The 24,199-nt window shown below is 39.4% G+C and overlaps 1 protein-coding gene across 13 annotated transcripts in view; it reads right to left on the bottom strand.

Annotated features, from left to right (window-relative positions):
• Positions 1 to 24,186, bottom strand: part of PRRC2C (proline rich coiled-coil 2C) — a 94,986-nt gene extending 70,800 nt beyond the window's left edge. For all 13 annotated transcript variants that reach the window (XM_061382600.1, XM_061382608.1, XM_061382603.1 and 10 more), the window contains exon 1: positions 24,097 to 24,186. The gene's annotated coding sequence lies outside the window, so the exon portion shown is untranslated. The remainder of the gene's footprint in view (positions 1 to 24,096) is intronic.
• Positions 24,187 to 24,199: the final 13 nt, after the last annotated feature.

Below are 24,199 nucleotides of genomic sequence, written 5' to 3'. Positions count from 1 at the left end.
AGTTCTTTTTAAGGTTCAAACTTCTGTACAGAGTTTCTCCTTCCACTATTAATAAAACTACTGCCTATATGGTACTCCCTTCAGTGCATCCTCTTTCACCAAATAGATGAACCAAATACACACTGGGTGTATTCTGAGGTAAGAAAGATGGATAGAGTCAGATTCTCAGGCCAACAGAACAGAGAATTTATTCTTTCATATGCATATGAGTCTGTAATATAAAACCCAAAAAAGCTTTATACTACCAACTAACTCTCCCAAAAAGTAAATCATAAATACACATGACTGAAGCTAGTACAAATGATAATTATCAAAAGATAATTCAAAGATGAAACTATCACAATGTATCCATTTCTAAAGACAAAGAATTTGTAATCGTAAACAATGCTGGATACATGAGAAAAGCCAACTGCACCATAATGGTTTGCCAGTTATGTGTGGGCACTTTCAGCAATCCCATTCCTAGGCATATATGCCAAGACAACTCTAATGTGAAAACAGACATGCATCCCCCCACCCCCATACCAGCACTATTTACAATAGCCAAGACACAGAAGCAACCTAAATGCCCATCAACAGATGAATGGATAAACATGTACATATAGACAATGAACAGTACTCAGGCATAAAAAGCAATGAACTAATGCCACTTGCAGCAACATGGGTGGGTGGGCCTGGAGACTGTCATACTAAGTGAAGTCAGAAAGAAAAAGACATATACCATACGATGTCACTTATACATAGAATTGTGAACTTCCCAGGTGGTCCAGTGGTCAAGAACTGAACTGCCAATGCAGGGGACATGAGTTTGATCCTTGGTCCAGGGAGACTGCACATGCCATAGGGCAACTAAGCCCTTGCACCACAACTACTGAGCTCACGTGCCGTAACTACTGAAGCCCTCGTGCCCTAGAGCCTGTGCTCCGCAACAAGAGAAGGCACCACAATGAGAAACCTGCTCACTGTAACTCGATAAAGTCCATGGGCAGCAAAAAGATGGGTTAAGTTCTGGAGAGCTAATGTACAGCATTATGATTACAGTCAACAATACTGTATATGTACTGCAAAGCTGCTAAGATGTTAAATGCTGTCACCACGCTCAAAGTAATGATAATTATGCACGTGATTTGTGGAGGGTTTAGCTAATACTACAGCCACAATCACCATACACCTTAAACTTACACAATATCATATGTCAATAACAACTATTAAAAAAAAAAGAACTACAGACACAGACAAAATGTAAAACCTGAAACTATAAAACTTTTAGAGAAAACATAGGAGAAAATCTTTGCGACTCTGGATTACATTATATAAAGACTGCTTAGTACTCTAAAAGCACAATCTATAGGGAATTCCCTGGCAGTCCAGTAGTCAGGACTCTAAACTTACACTGCTGAGGGCATGGTTTCCATCCATGGTCTGGGAACAAGCCACATGGGGGATGGGGAACACAATCCATAAAAGGTGAAATTTCTAAATTGGACTTTTGCCTTTTGAAAGTTCTCACTGTTGAGAATGAAAACACAAGCTAGTATCTGGGAAAAAAACATCTGCAAATCATGTATCTGATGAAAGACTTTTATCTAGAACATGTACAGAACTCTGAGACCTAGTAACAGTACAATCCAGTTGTTTTTTAAAGGGCACAGGATTGGACACCAGAGATACATAAGTGGCAAATAAACACATGTAAAGACGCTCAGCATTTCGGTATCATTAGTATTTGGGAAATTCAAATTTAAACCACACTAAGATACCCCTATACTTCTACTGTACTGGCTAAAACTACAGATTAAACCAAGTGTTGATAAGGATGTGGAAGAACTGGAACTCTCAAAGTCTGCTCACGTGTAAAATGTTATAACCAGTTGGGAAAACAGTTCGGAGGTCCTTAAAGAAGAAAAAACATCCAACAACCATACAATCACAATTCTGTTAATAATGTTTATATGAGAAATGAAAACATACGTCCATATGAAGACTCAGACTTGTACTCTGGTTCATAGTTTTATTTGTAACAGGCAAGCACTGGAAACAACCCAACTGTTTCACCAACAGGTGACTGGAAAACCATATTGTTGTATATACATAAAAGAAATGAATACCCAAGCAGTAAAAAAGAATGAATTACTGGTAAATGTAACTGCATGGATAAATCTCAAAGTGATTATGCTGAAAGAAGCTAGATTTCCAACATATACACTATATACAGAATTTAACTCTGGATGAAAAATACTGCCTTCCATTATCAGTAAACAAAGGATATTACTGCCATCAAGCCAGCAGCTACAGCTCCCAATGTCAACTGTGCACCGTGAGGGGATTCAGGATGAAGAAAAGGAGGACACTGGCCCAAGACAGTTAAGGTGCATATAAAAGGAATGATTTCAAGGGGCCCAGACCCTTGAATCATACATAGAAAAACATTAAGTTCATTAACTTGAGATGTCTGGTTTTCTTTAATTAACAGTAATTTTTCAATGTTCCAACTACCTGGGTTTCTTTGTAAAATTTCTATATATCCTGGCTCCTCCCTTACCTCTTTAGACTGATTTCTAAGAGCCACCTGAGAAGCTAACTTCCAGACTTGTCTTCAGTTTTGTCCACCAAATAAAACGTAATTCTCAACTTTTACGTTGTAGTCGACACTACAAAATGCAAACATATCTATGGTACAGGGAATGGGTAGGAACAGAAGGAATTTTTATTGACATGTTCCTTATCTTGACTGTGGTTAAGTTTCATGATGTGTATATGCAAAATATCAAATAGTACACTTTAAGTATGTACAGTATATTACTTGTCAATAAAAAATATTTTTAAAAAGATCAAGGCCCTCTAGATTGAAAACAAACAAGAATATTACCATACAAATCTACCAGGGCAAATTAAGGAAGAGAGGGCTTCCCTGGTGGCTTGGACAGTAAAGAATCCACCTGCAAAGTAGGAGACCTGGGCTTGATTCCTGGGTTGGGGAGATCCCCTAGAAGAGGGCATGGCAACCCACTCCAGTATTCTTGCCTGGAGCATTCCATGGACAGAGGAGCCTGGTGGGCTACAGTCCATGGGGTCAAAGAGTCTTTAATACTTTGTAATAAACTGGTGATCTAATAAGTAAATTGTTTTCCTGGATTCTGTGAACTGCTCTAGGAAATTAATCAAACCTGACTTATAGCCAGCCTGCCAGTCAGAAGGATGGGTAACAATCTGGACTTTCGACTGGCATCTGAAGTGTTGGGGGGATAAGAGACAGTCTTGTGGGACTGAGCCTGTACTAACCTCTTGGATGTGATGCCCTCCAGGTACCTAGGTCAGAAAAGAGTTAAATTTTTAAGATACCCGGATAACGGCTCGAAAATCTAATTGCTTGATGTGGGGACTCTCCCCCCACCTCACAAGGCAACCAGAAATGTCAGTAGAATATTAAAAGTATAGGAGACATAAAATAGTGTTTTTAATTTGTACAAGGAAAGAAGATGGGAACAGCAGGGCAGGAAATAGGCTGGTAAGATATGAAATTGGAGAAATCAGTAGGCCTGATAAGGAATAATGAAGAACAATGTAAAAATGGGGCTAATACTGGAGCAAAAGAAAATGTCAGAACATAATAAGCAAGAAATCAACAAACTGCTTTTGTTCCTGGAATTGATAAGAAAGCAGTTTAAGATTCTTGTGGCTATAAAGTTAACCAAAGGACAAAACTAGAAACATACAAGAAAATCAACTGGAAATGAAAAATAAACACACCTCTTGTCAAACTATGTTGCATACATCATATAATTGAAAGGAATGCTCTTAAGTACTTTCGTTACCAGACAAATCATTTTAAGTTACCTCATTAAGAGCAGAAAATAAAAATCAAATTTTTATTTGAATAACAACAACTATAAATTCAAGAGCTGACTCTTTTGGAAAAAAATAATATAGAAATTAGCTGAATCACTTTAATTTTAAGTTAAACATTAAGAAGAATGAGATAAATACAATAAAATACACACATGAAGAGAATGCTCTGAAATAAGTATTTTCTAGGAAAACAGAAATTATCAGATTTGGCTCAAAATAAATAGGCAAAAACAATAAAGGAAAAAAAATAAACAACGTTGTTCAAAAACTGCCCATCCTCAAACAGTGTCTGGCCCAGGTGATTTCACAGGAGAATTCTGACATTAAACAGAGACAAGTCACATGCTATTTACAGTGAACTAAATGCAGGTCTTGGCAAACTAAGGCCTATGGCTGAATCCAGTCTGTGGCCTGTTTTGTAAGGCTTGGAAACCAAGAATGTTTTAAGCTGTGCCCACTCCAGTACTCTTGCCTGGAAAATCCCATGGGCAGAGGAGCCTGGTAGGCTGTAGTCCACGGGGTCGCTAAGAGTCGGACACGACTGAGCGACTTCACTTTCACTTTTCACTTTCATGCACTGGAGAAAGCAATGGCAACCCACTCCAGTGTTCTTGCCTGGAGAATCCCAGGGACGGGGGAGCCTGGTGGGCTGCCGTCTATGGAGTCACACAGAGTCAGACACGACTGAAGTGACTTAGCAGCAGCTGCGTTCTAAACCGAAGTCTAAGCATCTATCCTAAAAAAATACTAATGTGCAAAATACACATACACATAGGATATTCACTATGATATGGTATGTGATAAAATTTATTTATAACCTAGGTCAGTCATTAAGTGATCCATATTTTGAAACATTACTGAACTGGAGATGTAAGAGCTAAGAATCTGCTCTCACAAATCTTTTCAGTTTGACAACTCAAATAACAGGTAAATAACATCACTTCACATGGTGACAAATACTGTAAATAAAACCAACAGGACAACATGAGAAAGTACAAAAGGGTAGAACTAAAGTACTTTGGATCAGTGGATCAGTATCAGCCTCTCTGACTTGAGAGAGAGCTTCTGACTTGAACCTAACAGAGAAGCAGGCAGCTTCAAGGCTTAAGAAAAACAAAGGCAAAGGCCTTCCCATACTGATATGCTAATCATGTTCAAAAACAAAAAAGTGGTGAAGTGGAAGCTATTAAGAGAGGGTTGGCTGGATGACCATTAGGATTTAAAATTTTATCTTTGAAGCAAATGAACTCTGAGTAGAGGCTGTCTTTTTGTTTCAAAGATATTCTGGGAGTTCTGGTGATCCTGGGGTTAGGATTCGGCACTGTCACTGCTGTGGCCCAGGTTCAATCCCTGGTGGGGGAACTGAGATCCCCACAAGCCTCTTGGCATGGCCAAAAATATATGTATCATTCTGGCAACAACGTGGAGAACGACTGCAGGGGCCCATACGTGGAATATGAAGATACCAGACTGTCACAGCCTAGGGACAAGAGATAGGCCATGGCTGAAAAATGGAGACTAGACACAGGAGTGTAGGAAAGAGGAGTCAAGGACAAGAAGTCAATGATTCAAATTTTACGTTAACACTAAGAGGAATGAAAAAGATTAGCGTGAAAAACTAGACATTAAGTAAGATGGAAAGACTAGATTTAGAGAAGATGGGGGAAGAAAGAAGCTTCCCAGGTGACGCTAGTGGTAAGGAACCTGCCTAAGAGATATGAGTTCAACTCCTGGGTTGGGAAGATCCCATGGAGGAGGACATGGCAACCCACTCCAGTATTCCTGCTTGGGGAAATCATAGACAGAGGACCCTGGTGGAGAGTTGGACACGACTGAAGCAACTTACCGTGCATAACAGGGGAAGAAAGCAAAAGAAGCTGGTGAGTTCGTTTGACTTCTCCTGATCTGCCTTGTAGGTTACACAACAAATAAAAACCAGAAAAAAGTAATATCCAAATACATGTATAAAAATACTTTGTGTTCATTGAGTACAACACCATTGTCATTATTCCTCCCTATATCGTAAAAGGTCCTTCCAAGTGTGGTAATGAGAAATGCCTCTTCCTTTTGAGCACTGGCATGGGAACCTAACCCACATCAACAATCCTGTATCCAAGGGACAACATATCTTCTCTCTGGTGTGCTCTTGCCCTTGGATACTAAAACCTGAAATAATGAAACCTAAGTTCTCTTAAAGCCTGCTGGAGTAATTAGTATAGTCTTTGAAATAGAATTTAGCAAAGCAACCCTCTACAGGTTACACAGAAACAACAAGTCTTCTGAAATACCTCCCTACTGCTGCAGTGACAATATCCATTCAACATTTATAAAACAAATGTGCTGAGAACTAATAAACTGCCAAATGTTGTTTTAAACGTTCAGTTGCTCAGTTGTGTCCAACTATTTGTGACCCCACGGACTGCAGCATGCCAGGCTTCCCTGTCCATTACCAACTTCCATGATGCCCCTGTGTTCATGGAACTTTTGACGATAAGTAAATGAAAACATGGAAATGAAAAAACTGGGTAAAGGGACAGCAAAGAGAGGAAAGAGACTTTAGACAGGATGATGAAGGTTTGAAAGACCTCTATGCACAAGGGGATATGAGTTAAGAAAATCCATCTGTGGTTCTCAATGCAGGTTGCACAGACTTATCCAGGAAGATCCTGAAAGATAATATATGTCCAGGTCTCAGTGCTAGACCAGTTAAATCAGAATTTCTGGGGCTAGGTCTGACAATGACATTCTTTAAAAAGCTCCCCAAGTGTCTCTAAAGGATAGCTATGATTGAGAACCACCAGAAAAACAAAGCAATTCTGATCCTGAAAACAAGGCAGGAGAGGAAGTCAGGTAGACAGAGGTCAAATTTTGCAGAATATTTTAGGCTAAGAAAAAGAGTTATCATCCATGTGTTTGTTCTAAATGTCATGAAGAGCCAATGGAGGAGAAAAAAAAGAAAGAAAGTGAAGTCGCTCAGTCGTGTCCAACTCCTTGTGACCCTATGGACTGTAGCCCACCAGGCTCCTCTGTCCATGGGGATTCTCCAGGCAAGAATACTGGAGTGGGTTGCCATTTCCTTCTCCAATCGAGGAGAAAATAATCCAAAAAAAATCTCAATTTCTGAGTAAATGCATGACTGCATTCAGTAGACCCACATCTTGAGTAACAAAAGGGTACAACTGACATAAATTAGTAATTAAAGAAAAAAAAAAAAACCTTTGAAGCTGTCTGTTCTAGAGGAATACTCTCTTCAAACTTGCTATCTTCTGATTTCAAAAAAACACATGGACAGTTACGAGAGACCAAAGAACTATATCCTCTATTTGTATCCCTTTTAATTTTGAAAGCTTTTTATCATTTGTATAAAGAATAGTTTTTAGTTCCGTGGTGGCCTGGGTTCAATCCCTGGTCAGGAAACTAAGATTCCCATAAGCTGAACAGTGAGGCCAAAATACAAACATACATACATATTTATATTTAATATACACATATTTTATATGGTTTATACATTATAAACCACAAATATTTGCATTTTCTAGACATAAAACTGATTTTTAAAATTTATATATATATTACTACCCTGTCTACTATGTACTTAAAAGTCTAAATCATTATGATTTGAGGGTCAGTCTGCAAAAACAAAGCTGTGTGAATAATAGATCCTCTTTCTCTGTTTAAGGAAAGAAAAAGTGAACATCTAAATTCAAAGTTCTATGACTCTGAGCAAAGCTGGTAAGAAACTAGTTGTTTTCCCCACTGAAATTAGATGTAGCAAAACATGCACCTACATTTTCTAAATTTTGAACAGTGAATATGTTACCTTTTTTGAGCAAAAAACAAAAAAAAAGTTGAAAGGAAGAAATGGAGGAGAGTGGGAAAAAAAGGAAGTCAGTTCTTTCAAAGCAGTCTGTTTCCAAAAGGTCTTAAGGGAAATTTGAAAGGCAGCAGCTTACCATAATATAAACATCAACCTTTTGAAATGAAAGAATGGAACAATGATAACACAAATATGGTTTTCATGATAGGACAGGTATTGCAGGCTGAATATTTGTGGGAAAAAAATCTTAAGGGATATCCACACACCAAGAGATTAGGTACCATTTCTAAAATTTCTTCAGTGCCAAAAATTGTAAGATTCTAAGGTGACTGATTTATAATTACAAAAAGATTTGTAAGTATTCCAAACCAAGAATATTAAGTGATATTTAAAATCTAGTATATTACAGGGTGACATCATACTTTTGCAAATCACCAACCTGCAAAATTCAATTAAATGACAGAATTATAATCTTTCTGGCCTCCATGAGCTTCTAGGTATCCAAGATCTGTTTACTTCTCTTCCCTCAACGTTCTTATGGTGATTGTTTAGTTTCTTTAGGAAACACAGCACAACGTCCCACTCATTTAAATTATCTAACATTAAAAAGAAACTGCAAACATTTCCAGAGAAGCGCACTGGATGCATTTAACAAACGTTTTATTGAACAAATAAAAGAAGAATATACACTACTAATCGTCAAGTATCACATACAAATATAAAGACCTTATGTGTAAACCATTTTCATTGGTTCCTGTAACTGACATCTGTATCATTTTTCTTCCTATCCCTATACAGGAGAGTTGGTTTTGTCAGCTTTCTATTCTCTATGAGCTTTCCTCTTTGGCCATCTAATATACTGTTCACTGCTTCAGTAAGGATAATTCCCAACCAAACCCTTCCATCAAGCTACAATCTTTACACATTCATTTTTAATTGTGTATAAAACAAAATATCTTCACTTAAATTTATTGACAGAATTACAAACTAAAAACATCTAACTCCCCCACTCAAGCACAAAAACATTTACTCAGTGTCTACTGTATTATCAGGCAATACTAGGAACAAATGAAAGACATATGCTGATCTCCATCAACTAAGTATAGGTTTGAACAGGCTGGAAAAGATGTTCAAAGAACTGGGAGGAAAGAAAGTCAACTACTAAAATGAGGCATTGAAAACACAGAAGCAGCTGGAAACCAGGGACACAAGTATTCCCAAGACTGTGGTTTGAAGACTGTTAACAATGAAAAAACCTGGCTTAAAACTCAAAATTCAAAAAACTACGATCATGGCATCACTTCATGGCAAACAGATGGAGAAACAATGGAAACAGTGAGAGACTATTTTCTTGGGCTCCAAAATCACTGTGGACTGACTGCAGCCATGAAATTAAAGACTCTTGCTCCTTGGAAGAAAAGCAATGACAAACCTAGACAGCGTATTTAAAAACAGAGACATTACTTTGCCAATAATGGACCATATAGTCAAAGTATGGTTTTTTCAGTAGTCACATATGGACTCTCTGAGAGCTGGACAATAAAAAGGACTGAGCGCTGAAGAACTGATGCCTTAGAATGGTGGTGAAGAGTCCTGAGAGACTCCTGGACTACAAGGAGATCAAACTGCTGCTGCTGCTGCTAAGTCACTTCAGTCGTGTCCGACTCTGTGTGACCCCAGAGACGGCAGCCCACCAGGCTCCCCTGACCCTGGGATTCTCCAGGGAAGAACACTGGAGTGGGTTGCCATTTCCTTCTCCAATGCAGGAAAGTGAAAAGGGAAAGTGAAGTCACTCAGTCATGTCCGACTCTTAGCGACCCCATGGACTGCAGCCTACCAGGCTCCTCCATCCATGGGATTTTCCAGGTAAGAGTACCGGAGTGGGGTGCCATTGCCTTCTCCACAAGGAGATCAAACTAGTCAATTCTAAAGGAAATCAACCCTGAATATTCACTGGAAGGACTGATGCTAAAGCTGAAGCTCCAATACTTTGGCCAGCTGACGCAAAGAGCTGACTCACTGTAAAAGACCCTGATACTGGGCAAGATTGAAGGCAGGAGGAGAAGGGGACAACAGAGAATGAGATAGTTGGATGGCATCACCAATTCAATGGACATGAGTCTGAGCAAACTCTGGGAGATGGTGAAGAATAGGGAAGCCTGGCATGCTGCAGTCCATGGGGTCACAAAGAACTGGACACGACTGAGCGACTGAACAACGTTTAGCAGCACGTCTAGGAGTGGGGAGTAATGGGAGGCTTTGTAAGCAGCTGGACTGAATAAGAAATTAGAGTTGTGTCAGATAGGTGTAAAGAAAAGGGAGCTAAGGATACTGCCAGAATGATTAGAGTAACATTTCAAGAAAGTCTAAACTTCACAAGAATGAAGAGAAGTTGGAAAAAAATAAGGAAGGTAGAAGGGACTGGAAATTTCAAAAAGACTGAATTAAAAACTCTAGCAATAGTGATTATTTAATGCTTGCTGAATCAAGTTTATTACTGATTGCTCTGTTCATTTATCAACAACAACAACAAAACAGGAGAAAGTGTACTATCTGTGTGAGAAAAGTGGAGGCATAGGAGCTTGTCATTTGAATTTAAGTTTACAGGTAATGAAAAGTTAAGTACACATAACATGCACTGAGTGTGTACACACATACAACACAGAAAATGGTAAAACGAATACAGTAATAACCATTAATAGTCAGGGACTATGGATGAACACATGTGGGAATTCTTTGTATTGTTTTTTAAAATATTTATTTTACTGCGCCAGGTCCTAGCTGCAGTATGCAGGATCTTTGAGATCTTCACTGTGGCATTGAGGATCTTTATGTCGCATGTAGACTCCTAGCGGAGGCATGGAGGATCTAGTTCTCTGACCAGGAATCAAACCCAGACCTCCTGAACTGGGAATAGGGAGTCTCAGCCAGGGAAGTCCCTCTTGGAACTATTTTTGCAACATTTTTGGGAGATTAAAGATTATTCCCCCTCCCCTAAAAGAAGCTTTCAAAAAATGTTTATCTGCTTTCCAAAACATGTTCTCCCTGATTTTACCATAACCATTTCCCTTAACCTCTGGTTTAAAACCCTGAGTAATCTTTGATATTTATGTCTCCCATTTCTAACATAAAGAGGGATCCAAGTTCTATACAGTCTAACTCAGTAATGTCTCTTGAAGCCAAATTGTTACTTAAATCTGAGCTATAGAGATGCAGAATGTAAAAATATCAGTTGGATGTAAGAGCTCAAAGCCTAAGTCACCAAAACTTACTAATAAAGAAATAACTTTAATAAAACTCATAATATAGGAAGTGATGACTTGATATCAAAGCCAGTAACCAAGGCAAACTCACCATATGAAAATCAGAACTCAATTTTCATTACAGAAGAAATAAACATCAAACATGGAATAATAAATATCATTTAAAATATGTAGTAATAAATATCATTTGAGATTAAGAGATTTTTAAAGATTCAAGTTTTCAGTATCAAAAGTTACTGTATTATAATAGAGTTGAATATCAAGGATAAAAAGTTAAAGCAACAAGACAGTGATATCTCAATCAACAAATGTATTTCAACTGTTGTAGAAACATCATTTTGAAGTATATTAATGCAAAAAGCATAAGAATCAATGCACTGCTGCTGCTGCTGATGCGTCGCTTTAGTTGTGTCCGACTCTGTGCCACCCCATAGACGGCAGCCCACCAGGCTTCCCGTCCCCGGGATTCTCCAGGCAAGAACACTGGAGTGGGTTGCCATTGCCTTCTCCAGTGCATGAAAGTGAAAAGTAAAAGTGAAGTCACTCAGTCATGTCTGACTCTAGCGACCCCATGGACTGCAGCCTACCAGGCTCCTCCATCCAAGGGATTTTCTACGCAAAGGTACCGGAGTGGGGTGCCATTGCCTTCTCTGAATCAATGCACTATAGATTGTAAAAGGAGGGGTGACTACTAACTGAATTGTGTCTCCCCAAAATTCACATGGTGAAGCCCTAAACACCAATTAACATAAGGTATTTGGAGCTGGCACCTTTGGGAGGTAACCAGGGTTAACTGAGGGGATGAGAGTGAGCCTCATATGGGCATAGTACTCTATAAGTACTATAGAATGGGAACATATATATACCTGGGTTAGAATGGGACAAACGTAGAATGGGAAAGACTAGAGATCTCTTCAAGAAAATTAGATACCAAGGGAACATTTCATGCAAAGATGAGCACAATAAAGGACAGAAATGGCACAGACTTAACAGAAGCAGAAGATATTAAAAGGTGGCAAGAATACACAGAAGAACTGTACAAAAAAGATCTTCATGACCCAGATAATCACAATGGTGTGATCACTCATCTAAGCCAGACATCCTGGAATGTGAAGTCAAGGAAGCATCACTACGAACAAAACTAGCAAAGGTGATGGAATTTCATCTGAGCTATTTCAAATCCTGAAAGATGATGCTGTGAAAGTGCTGCACTCAATATGCCAGCAAATTTGGAAAACTCAGTGGTGGCCACAGGACTGGAAAAGGTCAGTTTTCATTTCAATCCCAAAGAAAGGCAATGCCAAATGTTCAAACTATCCCACAACTGCACTCATCTCACACGCTAGCAAAGTAATGCTCAAAATTCTCCAAGCCAGGCTTCAATAGTACATGAACCAAGAACTTCCAGATGTTCAAGCTGAATTTAGAAAAGGTAGAGGAACCAGAGATCAAATTGCCAACATCTGTTGGATCATACAAAAAGTAAGAGAACTCCTGAAAAACATCTACTTCATTGACTACCCTAAAGCCTTGACTGTGTGGATCTCAACAAACTGGAAAATTCTTAAAGAGAAGGGAATCCCAGACCACCTTACCTGCCTCCTGAGAAATCTGTATGCAGGTTGACAAGTAACAGTTAGAACCAGACATGGAACAATGGACTGGTTTCCAATTGGGAAAGGAGAACATCAAGGCTGTATATTGTCACCCTGCTTATTTAACTTACACGCAGAGTACATTATGCGAAATGTCGGGCTGGATGGAGCACAAGCTGGAATCAAGATTGCCTGGAGAAATATCAATGACCTCATGGATGCGGATGACACCAGCCTTATGACAGAAAGCAAAGAGGAACTAAAGAGCCTCTTGATGAAAGTGAAAGAGGAGAGTGAAAAAGCTGGCTTAAAACTCAACATTCAAAAAACAAAGATCTGACATCAAGTCCCATCACTTCATGGCCTATAGATGGGGAAACAATGGAAAGAGTGACAGACTTTATTTTCTTCGTCTCCAAAAATCACCGCAGCCATGAAATTAAAAGATGCTTGCTCCTTGGAAGAAAAGCTATGACAAACCTACACAGCATAAGTAGAGATGTTACTTTACCAACAAAGGTCTGTCTAGTTGAAGCTATGGTTTTTCCAGTAGTCATGTATGGATGTGAGAGTTGGACCACAAACAAGGCGGAACACTGAAGAATTCATGTTTTTGAGCTGTGGTATTGGAGGAGACTCTTGAGAGTCCTTGGACTGCAAGGAGATCAAACCAGTCAATCCTAAAGGAAATCAATTCTGAATATTTATTGGAAGGATTGAAGCTGAAGGATTGGCCACCTGATGCAAAGAACTGATTCACTGGAAAAGACCCTGATGTTGGGAAAAAATGAAGGGAGGAGGAGAAGGGGATGAGAGAGGATGAGATGATTGGATGGCATCATCGACTCGGCGGACATGAGTTTCAGCAAGCTCCAGGAGTGGGTGATAGACAGGAACCTGGCATGCTGCAGTCCGTGGGGTCAAAAAGAGTCAGACATGACTGAGCAACTGAACTGAACTCTTATAAGAGGAAGAAATATTAGAGCTCTCTCTCAGTCATGTGAGAACTCAGCTAGAAGGCATTCAGCCATGTGCAAGCCAGGGAGACTTCACCAGAACCCAAGTATGCTGGCATCCTGGTCTTGGACCTCCAGCCTCCAGGACTGTGGTTAACACATTTCTCTTGTTTAAGGTATTTTTCTTATGGTAGCTGGAGCTAACAAAGATAGAGAAGATTGATATATAACTTCAGAAAACAGCATTCATCACTCAAATTTTAACTAGATCTTCCATTTCAAGTAAAGAAGTCAAGACATTCACCACACTCTTGAGTTCCAGGTCAACTAGCAGTCACAAAATTCTACCTTTCTTTCTAAAATTAACTTTTATTGGAATATAGTTGATTTACAATGTTGTAAAATATTATCTTTCTAAAAAGCTTATTTTTGATTAATCCCTCCTCTAGTTGCTTGACTTTAAACACACTAATCAAAGTACTAATCTTTATGTACTCCTTAAATACATGACAAATGAGAATCACAAAATATTTGAGGCTGAAAATTATTTTGATATTTGAACAGTCAATATGAATTAATGGGACCAGAAATATGAATATATTGGAGCCTGTCCTTTCTTTTCTTGTCAAAAACCTCAATAAAGACCTGGAAAGTAGACACCACATATGACACATACATCTGAAAGAGTAACAATGCATTAAATGATTTTCTTAAGATTTAAAAAGATATTCAAATGTTGAGTAGAACTAAATTAGATCTAATAAATAGCTATATAGTCATACTTCAAGAACTGACTTTCATAAATATAGAATACAGATTTAGTCTGTTCATATCAAAAAGGACAGTTAGTGACAGCTAGCAGTGTGATACTGCTGCTGCTGCTAAGTCACTTCAGTCATGTCCGACTCTGTGCGACCCCATAGACGGCAGCCCACCAGGCTCCCCCGTCCCTGGGATTCTCCAGGCAAGAACACTGGAGTGGGTTGCCATTTCCTTCTCCAATGCATGAAAGTGAAAAGTGAAAGTGAAGTCCCTCAGTCGTGTCCAACTCCTAGCGACCCCATGGACTGCAGCCTACCAGGCTCCTCCATCCATGGGATTTTCCAGGCAAGAGTACTGGAGTGGGGTGCCATTGCCTTCTCCAAGTGTGATACTACTGTTTTATAAAAACTGCTACTTTAACAGAAATCTAATGTACAACTCTGGAACTGTGACAATTCTACTGAATCTTGTGCTTATCACACAGTTTATAGAGTATTACTCTCAATTCTTAAGATAACCAATAAAAACAAACTAAACTGGATACAAATGAAAAACTTTCTGTTCAGTTTATCCACAGGTGGAAGAAGTTATATCTTAAACTCATTCTCTACTTTCACCATTAGCCAAGCAACCCAAAGAGCTGTGAAATGAAGTGATACGTATTTTTGCTGAGGCACAAAATGTGCATCCAATACCATGAGGTACGTGAGAGAAGGGTGCTTCTAGGAAATAAACCTAAGATATTCTCTCTCCCTCCTGATGTTCCATGCCCATGGCTTGTTTTGGTTTTTAGAGAAACAGTAACTCTTGTGAAGAGATACATAACTGTTTCTGTGTGTGGGGGTGGAGATGGGGGTGGGGAGGGGAAGAAGAGCTCTGAAAAGAAAGCCAAATTCTGGTGCAGATGATGGAAGCCAAGAGAAAGTGAAGAGGTCTGAATGCTATTATGGTGTTCAAATATTTGGAAACTTAGAAGACCTTAAAATATGAATGCCAAAGGTCAACTACAGCATCTTCCTGGGCACCAGATACATTCAAGCAGAACCAAGATAAGCCTTTATCAAAAATATTTTAAAAGGTAACTTCTGCTTTGAATGAGAATGAACTGGTCAAGTTCTATGGTCACTTTCATTTTTAACTGTTATAATCACTTTGTTGTTGTTTAGTTGCTAAATAGTATCCAACTCTTTTGTGACCCCATGAAGACCCCCACCAGGCTCTTCTTGTTCATAGGATTTCTCAGGCAAGAAGCTGGAGTGGGTTGCCATTTTCATCTCCAGGGGATTTTCCTGACCCAGGGATCAAACTCATATCTCCTGAACTGCGGACAGATTCTTTACCACTGAGCCAACCAGGGAGGCTCATAATTAGTAATTCTAAAGTCAGAATGACGTAACGTTATTTGCAGCAACATGGATGGGCCTAGAGATTATCATACTAAGTAACTCTGACAAGAAAGACAAGGATATGATACTGCTTATATGTGGAATCTAGGGAAATAACAAATGAACTGACTTACCAAACAGAAATAGATTCACAGACAAAGAAAACAAACATGGTTCCCAATGAGAAAAGAATTTGGGGAAGGGGGGCGTAAATTAGGAGTTTGGGATTAACGATACATACTACTATATATAAAAGAAATAAACAAGGATCTACTGTATAGCACAGGGAACTGTATTCACCATCTTGTAATAACTTAGAAAAGAATATATATGTATAACTGAGTCACTGTGCTGTACACCTGAAACCAATATTGTAAATCAACCACATTTTGATAGAAAATAAATTAAAAAAATAAATCAAAGAGTGATAGCCAATATTTCTTAAGATCATCTGCTTCTATAATAGTAAAGCTAAGAATATCGCCATATGTTGAATGCCTCTACTACAATATCACTACAGCAAAAGCATTAAAAATTGTCCTTTAAAAAAACAAAGTGTAATATAAATAGATCTGTTGGCATTCTAATCAAAATGGTAGAAGCACTCAGGCTGTTCTTAGTAAATGAAATGTGAAATTAAGACTCTGGGGCCAAGAAAGCCTTAAAAATCAGAAAAGAAATGTAGCTATCAAATCTTCTGTACTATAAACTACTATAAACCAGCAAAGTGAAGCTGTGTGCCTATCACTTCCTCTATAAAGTGACTGTCAGAGCACTCTTTTGGACAATCTGAAATATTTTAAAATTGTTCCTATTACACAATTACTTCTCTTAAAAACTGATTCAGTTTAAATCTCAGCGCTAACATTTAGTAGCTGGGTGATATTTTTATAGCATAATTGTGGCATACACATATTATGGCATAAGCATTTTCTGTCATTAAATGTAATTCTGAATTTTTCTTTCCCCATCTGTGGGCTACATCTTTTGGCCTGTTGTGAGTCTTAAGTGTGTACAGAGCTGTTAAATTGTGTCTAGTACTTAATAATAAGCTTAATAAATGCTAATTTAACACTTTCAAACTTATATGTAATAAATAAAAAATAAATAATTTCTTAGTGAACTTTGTTTTTTTGCAAGGTTAAGTATGTTGGGTATTACGGAAGAAAAAGAGAAGCACTGTCCTAAGATGGTCATCCAACATCATTAATTATTCAAAACTTTTCATACGACTAAAAAGCTGTCTTTAAGGGTTGGAATTTAAAGTTTTAATTTTTAAGTATAGAAAACTAGTTAGCATCCCTCCCCATCAAGCACTGGCTCTATTCCTCCACCATTAAAACGATCTGTCTCGAGACATGTTAACTTACCCAGCTCTTTCTACTTCCACTTTTATACTATGTTTTCAGGTTTGTGACAAATACAACCGAAAGAAAAAAAATTTGGGGGGTGGGGTGGGTTGGTGGTGGTGATGGTAAGGTCAGGATTTCAAGCAATCAGCACATGTAAGCTGTTCTTGACTTTTCAATCCATATTCAACAGTTCTTTCTTCAAGAGAGATAATGTGTCTCCAAAATGTCAGAAGACTGATTCTACAGCTGGGAGATATTTCACCTTTCTACATTCTGTATTGTGTAGCTACATGTAACTACACATTACCAAAACTTACAGAACTGTACATTGAAAAATCCAGTTTTTCTTAATCTAATTTTAACACTTATACAGCAATATAACCAATCTTCCATATCTCTGTCAAAAGATTTCAATAACATCCTTTTCCTGCTTTTGAAACAAAATTCCTCTGTCTCATTTCAGAAGCAATTTTTCATGTAATATTCTTCAGTTAAGATCTACAAAATTTAAACCAAACATTAAGTTACTTAAAAGTACAGGTCAAGCAACAATAATCATATTGCCAAAATATTTAGTGTTTTTTTTAAAGATTAAATAGTAAGTATAGTTTTACTCATGTATGCTCTTGCCTCTCTGAAAGCTGATAATCTATGTATATTTTAATATACTGTTCCCAAATTACTAGAAATGTTTAATACGTTATAGTGCCCATCTTTAAAATATACTAGATAAACTGAAATTCTGTACTTGCTGTTGTGCAACTACTTAACCCATCTTGGTAGTAAGTTCTAGGCTTTCTGTTCCTAGAGACCATTTCTCCAGTCTCCCAGTTGTTTTTGACATTCTAAACGCATCCTTAACATCTCTCCTTAAGGAGCCTTTCAGAGCACTGGCCTTCCCAGGGCCTTTGTGCAAACAGGAAAACACACCCTCTGGGAAGAAACAGGTACTCCTCTTGGTGAGGGGGTTGATGCCTTGGGAGGGAGAAGAGGAAGCACAACTTCCCCTACTGCTGCTGCTAAGTCACGTCAGTCATGTCCGACTCTTATGGACCCCACAGACGGCAGCCCACCAGGCTCCCCGTCCCTGGGATTCTCCAGGCAAGAACACTGGAGTGGGTTGCCATTTCCTTCTCCAACGCATGAAAGTGAAAAGTGAAAGTGAAGTCCCTCAGTCGTGTCCAACTCCTAGCGACCCCATGGACTGCAGTGCACCAGGCTCCTCCTTCCATGGGATTTTCCAGGCAAGAGTACTTCCCCTAGGAGGCCTACAAAGGGCACAGGACTCTGCAAGCAGATTATGGATGGATTTCAGCCCTTGCTACCTCTCCCTCAGCCTGGCATCTGTGCAGTACACAACTGGTACAACCATAGACAGCAGCCCTGCACTTTCAGATTATAAATGAGGAAAGAATGCGGAAGGAAGATCAATTTTAACTTCTGTAGACACCCATTCTCTAACTACATACACATCCATGAGGAGATCTTCCAGTCTCATTGAGAATATCCTCAGTGGAAGCCTTCCAATTTCTATTTTTCATGTTTTTCTGTTTTAAATGTGGTTAGGACTCATGTTAGTCACTCAGTCGTGTCTGACTCTGCGATCCCATGGACTTTAGCCCACCAAGCTCTTCTGTCCATGCAATTCTCCAGGCAAGAATACTGCAGTGGGTAGCCATTCCCTTCTCCAGGGAATCTTTCCAACCTGGATCAAACCTGGGTCTCCAACATTGCAGGTGGATTCTTTATCTTCTGAGCCATCAGGGAAGACTCATATGATGTCAAAGAATATTACATTCAAAAAGCATCAATTCAGTTAAGTTCAGTCGCTCAGTGGTGTCCGACTCTTTGCAACCCCATGAGTTGCAGCATGCCAGGCCTCCCTGTCCATCACCAACTCCCGGAGTTCACCAAGACTCACATCCATCGAGTCAGTGATGCCATCCAGCCATCTCACCCTCTGTCATCCCCTTCTCCTCCTGCCCCCAATCCCTCCCAGCATCAGAGTCTTTTCCAATGAGTCAACTCTTCGAATGAGGTGGCCAAAATACTGGAGTTTCAGCTTTAGCATCATTTCTTCCAAAGAAATCCCAGGGCTGATCTCCTTTAGAATGTACTGGTTGGATCTCCCTGCAGTCCAAGGGACTCTCGAAGCATAGGAAACACATTTAATGTGATCTTTGTAACAATCCACTAAGATAGGGAAAACAGGCATTATCTTTATTTTCCAGATGAATACAGTGTATCTACAATTTGAAGAAGCCAAGTCAGTTGCCCCAAAAGTTTAACAGCTTTTGGCACAAAGTGACAAAAGGACTAACCCTAGGTTTTAAAACTCCTAGTCCGGAGCTTATTTGAATATTCAACCTACCTAAAAATTAAGAAGTCTCACTACTAATTCCTCCATGCTTAACCTTTCAACCTCATTACTTGACCTACGTTCTGTTAGGGTCCACCACCAATCACTCAAGCCAAAGCCTAAGAGCCACTTTTCACATATTTTTCTGAACTTGGCTATATTTGGCTCTAACAAAACCTAATTTTCAGACTTTTCTCTTTCACTTTGATTTCTGTAGTGACAAGTTACTCATTAGTGTTCTCCTTCTCTTGCCATAGATTGTCTTAGACATCCTATTGCATTTCTCTGTCTAAATAAACCCATTCTACCTTGCAGTTTATCCTGGTCATGGCTGACCCAAGTATGCAGTTAAGGTTCTAATTTCTATCTCTACTCCTGCAATGCTATTTCCTGTTTGATGAATCTATTTCTGGACTTTCATCACTTCTGGCCTTCATTAATGCTAACTGCTGCCTGATTCTATGCAGGATTCATTTCTTACAGCAGTTTTGTTCCAAAGGGTGGAATACAAATGACTACTGATGGTATATTACATGATTTTAAGTGGTCCATAAGGGGATATTTAAAATTACATGTTTACTTCAACACATATGAGGGGAAACTCTAACACCGAATAATCATGTAAATTTTTCTTTCAAATTCATTTAATTAAAAGACGGTAAGCTGAATTAAAGAAAAATGTTGACAGATGGTTTGAAGATAAAACAAAAACTGTAAATGACTAAAGTTTGGGAAACAATGGCCACTGGGAAATTCATGTAGTATACAAGTTAAGCACTGAGGCCCTGGGTCAATGATTCAAATCTCACTTACTAGCTAAGTAACTTTGAACAAATTACTAAATCTCTTTAAATCCCAGTTTTCTACTTGTGTCATGTTAATAAAATAATCCACATTGTAGACTTATTGTATGGAATGAGAGAATCCTCAAAGTGTTCTTAGTTCAGTGCCTGGCATGATAAGTGCTCACTGACTATTAATAATTACAGTTAAGTCTCTTCTGGCCATCATGCCTTTACTTGTAATCAACTGGACACTTGACCTATACTATAGACAGTTTTCCATATATGAATTTTCTGCCCAAATTTTCATTGCCTGCCTGTGTATTTTTAATTTTCTAGTATGAATCCAAAGATCACACAGTAACTTTTAATATTAAAGACTGTGAGCATCTTGGAAGTAGGAACCAAAAGCCATTTCCCTCTGATGCACTGTGTCTTACAAAATTAAAGAACTGTAATGTTGTTGAATAAATCTAAAAATTAGGAAGGATAATCTGATGCAAGTAAATCTCACAATGTACAGTACAGAAACACAAACTACCTGAAAGCATTTGATTCCAGTAGGTAAATAAAGGTGCGGGGCGAGGGATGATGGGGTATTCTTTTGCCCCACTATTTGTCAGCTGAACCTTAGTTGTGGGTCTAATCTTTGTGTTTCCTAGTCTCATTAACATATAATAAACTCTAGGCATATGCCAAGTATTGTACAAAGTGATAAGAACACAGAAACTGTCTAGTAAGGGAAAACAGACTAGTATCAGAACAGACAAGTAAATAGAATACTACTAGATAATGTTACGTAAATAACACCCAATAACGTTTTGAAGTGCTCCACAAATGCTGATGATGTCCTACTCTTCTTTAATGTAGAACACCCAGCACTACCACATACGGATCAGTGTATTACACTGACAGAAATAATTTCATTGCTATCTTGTGTTCAACTCTAGGTACAGACTAACCACATAAAAGTTTTTGTCTGCCAACCAGACAACTGTTGAAACTCAGTAACAGCCTTTCTTCTGATTTGCCAGCAAATATGTTCAAACACAGGCCCCAAAATGTGATAGGCATTCTGTCAATCAAGAGCAAAATAATGACTAGAAATATAACTGGCAAAAAGGTCAGACTATATTTAGCCTGGGGTGAGGGTGGTGGTGGTGGATACACAATAAAAAGTTTACTGAAGCTAGCCTCCCCAGAGAACACTTTTATCCCAAAAGATGTACTGACTGATGCATCAAGGGCATTACTGAGAAGTTTAAAATGTTATGACTCAAAACTAACATATCAATTCTAAACAACAGTTAACATAGACTGAGAAGTTTTCATGGGGTTTGCCAGTTCATAAAATGACAAGTTTTGCTTTACTGAAGGTATATTAGTCATAACTCAAGCAGACACAACTTCTGGATCTCCTTCATGGTAAGAACAGGATTCTATACCAATTTGTGTTAACATTTTATCAGTGATCAATCCTTGCCTTACACAAATACAGCATAAATAGAATCTGAAACACAAGTTACTCAAGTGACTTACATACTGAAGTGGTGTTTGGGAGACGACAGAGGGAGGAAATCACTTGGAGGTTTAATATAGTCTTGGAGGACATAATTTAGTCTTCAAAGATATATTACCAGTAAAGACAGAGGGGTAAGGGTAGAGGAGAGACAGGAATTGGGATGAGGCAGAACTTCTGTATTTTCAGTCATGTCCAATATATTGATACCAGGTGTACTGACTTCAGAACATGAAGAAATCTTTAAGAAACAAAACCTAACACACACGTGTTTTGTAAAAAAGATATTTAGGTCTAAAAATATCTTAAAAAAAAAAAGGGGGGGTGGACTATTTATTAAGTTATCAAAGAAGGTATACCCTGTTCTGAAAATATACAGGTTACCCTCTGCTGAGAGTGTTTTCTTCTACCATTATCCTGCCATTCTCCTTCCACTGCTAGTTGACGTCTTAGTATGTATGAGCACAGCAATAAGCCCTTTACATACATTATCTATGATAATCCTATGGCAAGACTTCTTTGAAGGAGTTATTATCATCTCCAGTTTACAGATGAGAAAATATTTTATCAATACAGGCCAGATAGCAGAATTTAAAACTCATGTTATACCATAGAGCTGTTACTCAATTGTCCTTTAAATCATACAAAGTACAAAAATTAGCTTCTACCCCATCCCCAGAATAGCTGTAATCTATTTTTTACATCTTGCGACACTTTAACCTTCACATGCAACAATGTTTCTATATTGACTCAAGCAAAACAAAAACTAGGCTAATAATACTGTATCTTATTTAGTTACTATAGTTTACAAAATTACAAAGAACAGGGAGACAGCTTGATAGCTCAAAGCATCCCCCTTCTGTTTAGACAATCTGGGTTTGAACCTATGCACCATCAAAAACTGCCCTGTGACCTTGGTCAAACCACTTTCATTTCTCAAATTTCATTTCCTCATCTGTAAAATGGGGATGATGATAGTACCTCCCTCAAAGGCTTGTTGTAAGATTAACAAAGAGAATGTATGTAAAGAGCATATTTCTGTGCTCAGTAAAGGTCAACTAGTGGAGGTGGGAAAACAACCATATATAGAACTCACTCGACCAAAATATAAAAGTAAAATTAAAAGTCTATATTCTGAAAATTCCACTACGGAAAAGGAGAGAATTACTAGTTGATTATATGCTAGAAACTCAAATTCCATCTATTCCTCCTCTTTTTAGGAGATCAATGCATCTGAGGTGGGCCAGAAAAGATGCTGCAGTGCATCTGATGGCACACACCTAAAAATGGCTCCAGTCAAAGCAGCATCTTAATTACCAACAAGGGCGGTTATATCTACTTTTAACAAATGCTGGAGCTGGACTTGATGGGCGCTTAAGTTATCATCCTATCATTTCTATCTGCAAGAGTAACCTATCAAGCCTTCCAATCAAGAATACTGATTCTTCTGAGGGCATTCCAAATGAAAATCCTACAGCACAGCCGCCTACTGTACAATTCCAAGTACCCTGGCGAGGTATGAATCTATGGACCTAGGTTGAAGATCGGTCAATGCGGAAATCCGGGTAGCCTTAGAAGCCAGCAAACATCAGGCATGTCAGAAACCTCAAAAGAATCTCACATCAGGTCAAAACAAATATACATCCCTTTAAAGGAATTAGACATATTCCCCTCGAGGAAAGGAAGAATTTAACAGGATTCCTATTGCCCGCTCCCACCCACCATGTCTTTTTCAAGTCCTAAAGTGGGGCCTTTACCGTAACACCAATACTAACGCTATCTCAAAGCCAGGAAGCCGCAGGGTGGGATTCACCCTACAGGTGAGGGGATGGAGAGGCCTATGGGGAGAAAAGGCTATCCGAACCCGCCTCTGGAGTGGGGGCAGCACGTCCCTAGCGGAAGTAGGAACGGTGCTGATTCCCTCAAGAGCCCCTGACCGAGCCGATCTTTAACCCGGTCTCTCCCGCACACGACTCATTGCAAATTTCACCCTCACTGAACGCGAAGAAAAGGCAGGCATTAAAGGGCCTACCTGAGCCCTTCAGTCTGGGGAACGCGTGCCCACACTACGAAAAGAGACCGCGCACCCGTCTCTCCTGCGGGAAGGAAAACTCCCTTCCCTTAACCGGCAACACGCGTAATCCCCCTTCAGGGCCTGAGCTAAGGCCTGGGTGGGAGGAGACCGACGGTCCGGAACTCCCGCTGCAGACCACATGGGGCGGATCCGACTCCGGTTTCCCGCTCCCCGAGCAGGAGGCCGAGGCTCCCCCAGAAGCAGAGACGATGGTAGTAAACAAGAAAAAAGGGGATGCCAGACCCGAAGGCCCCACTGCACGCGGCTCCCCCGACGCTGGGCACCAGGGTCGGGGTGCGCTCCCATGCCCCGGGACGCCCCACGCCAGCCCTCCCCGATGGGGCCCGCTTTGATCACAGCTCCTACGCCCTCGCTTTCCTTACCCGCCAGGGTGTCAAGCTGAGTGTGTTTGCGCACTTCGAGGGGTTCCGCCGAGTTCTGATACGGGGAAAGGGAAAGGGGAAATAGGGGTAGGGGGCGGCTGGA

This window comes from Bos javanicus, chromosome 16 (genome assembly GCF_032452875.1).
Source record: "Bos javanicus breed banteng chromosome 16, ARS-OSU_banteng_1.0, whole genome shotgun sequence".
In the NCBI taxonomy this organism is placed as follows: domain Eukaryota; kingdom Metazoa; phylum Chordata; class Mammalia; order Artiodactyla; family Bovidae; genus Bos; species Bos javanicus.
The sequence above is the reverse complement of the archived record's forward strand: the minus strand, read 5'-3'. Positions and strand labels throughout refer to the sequence as shown.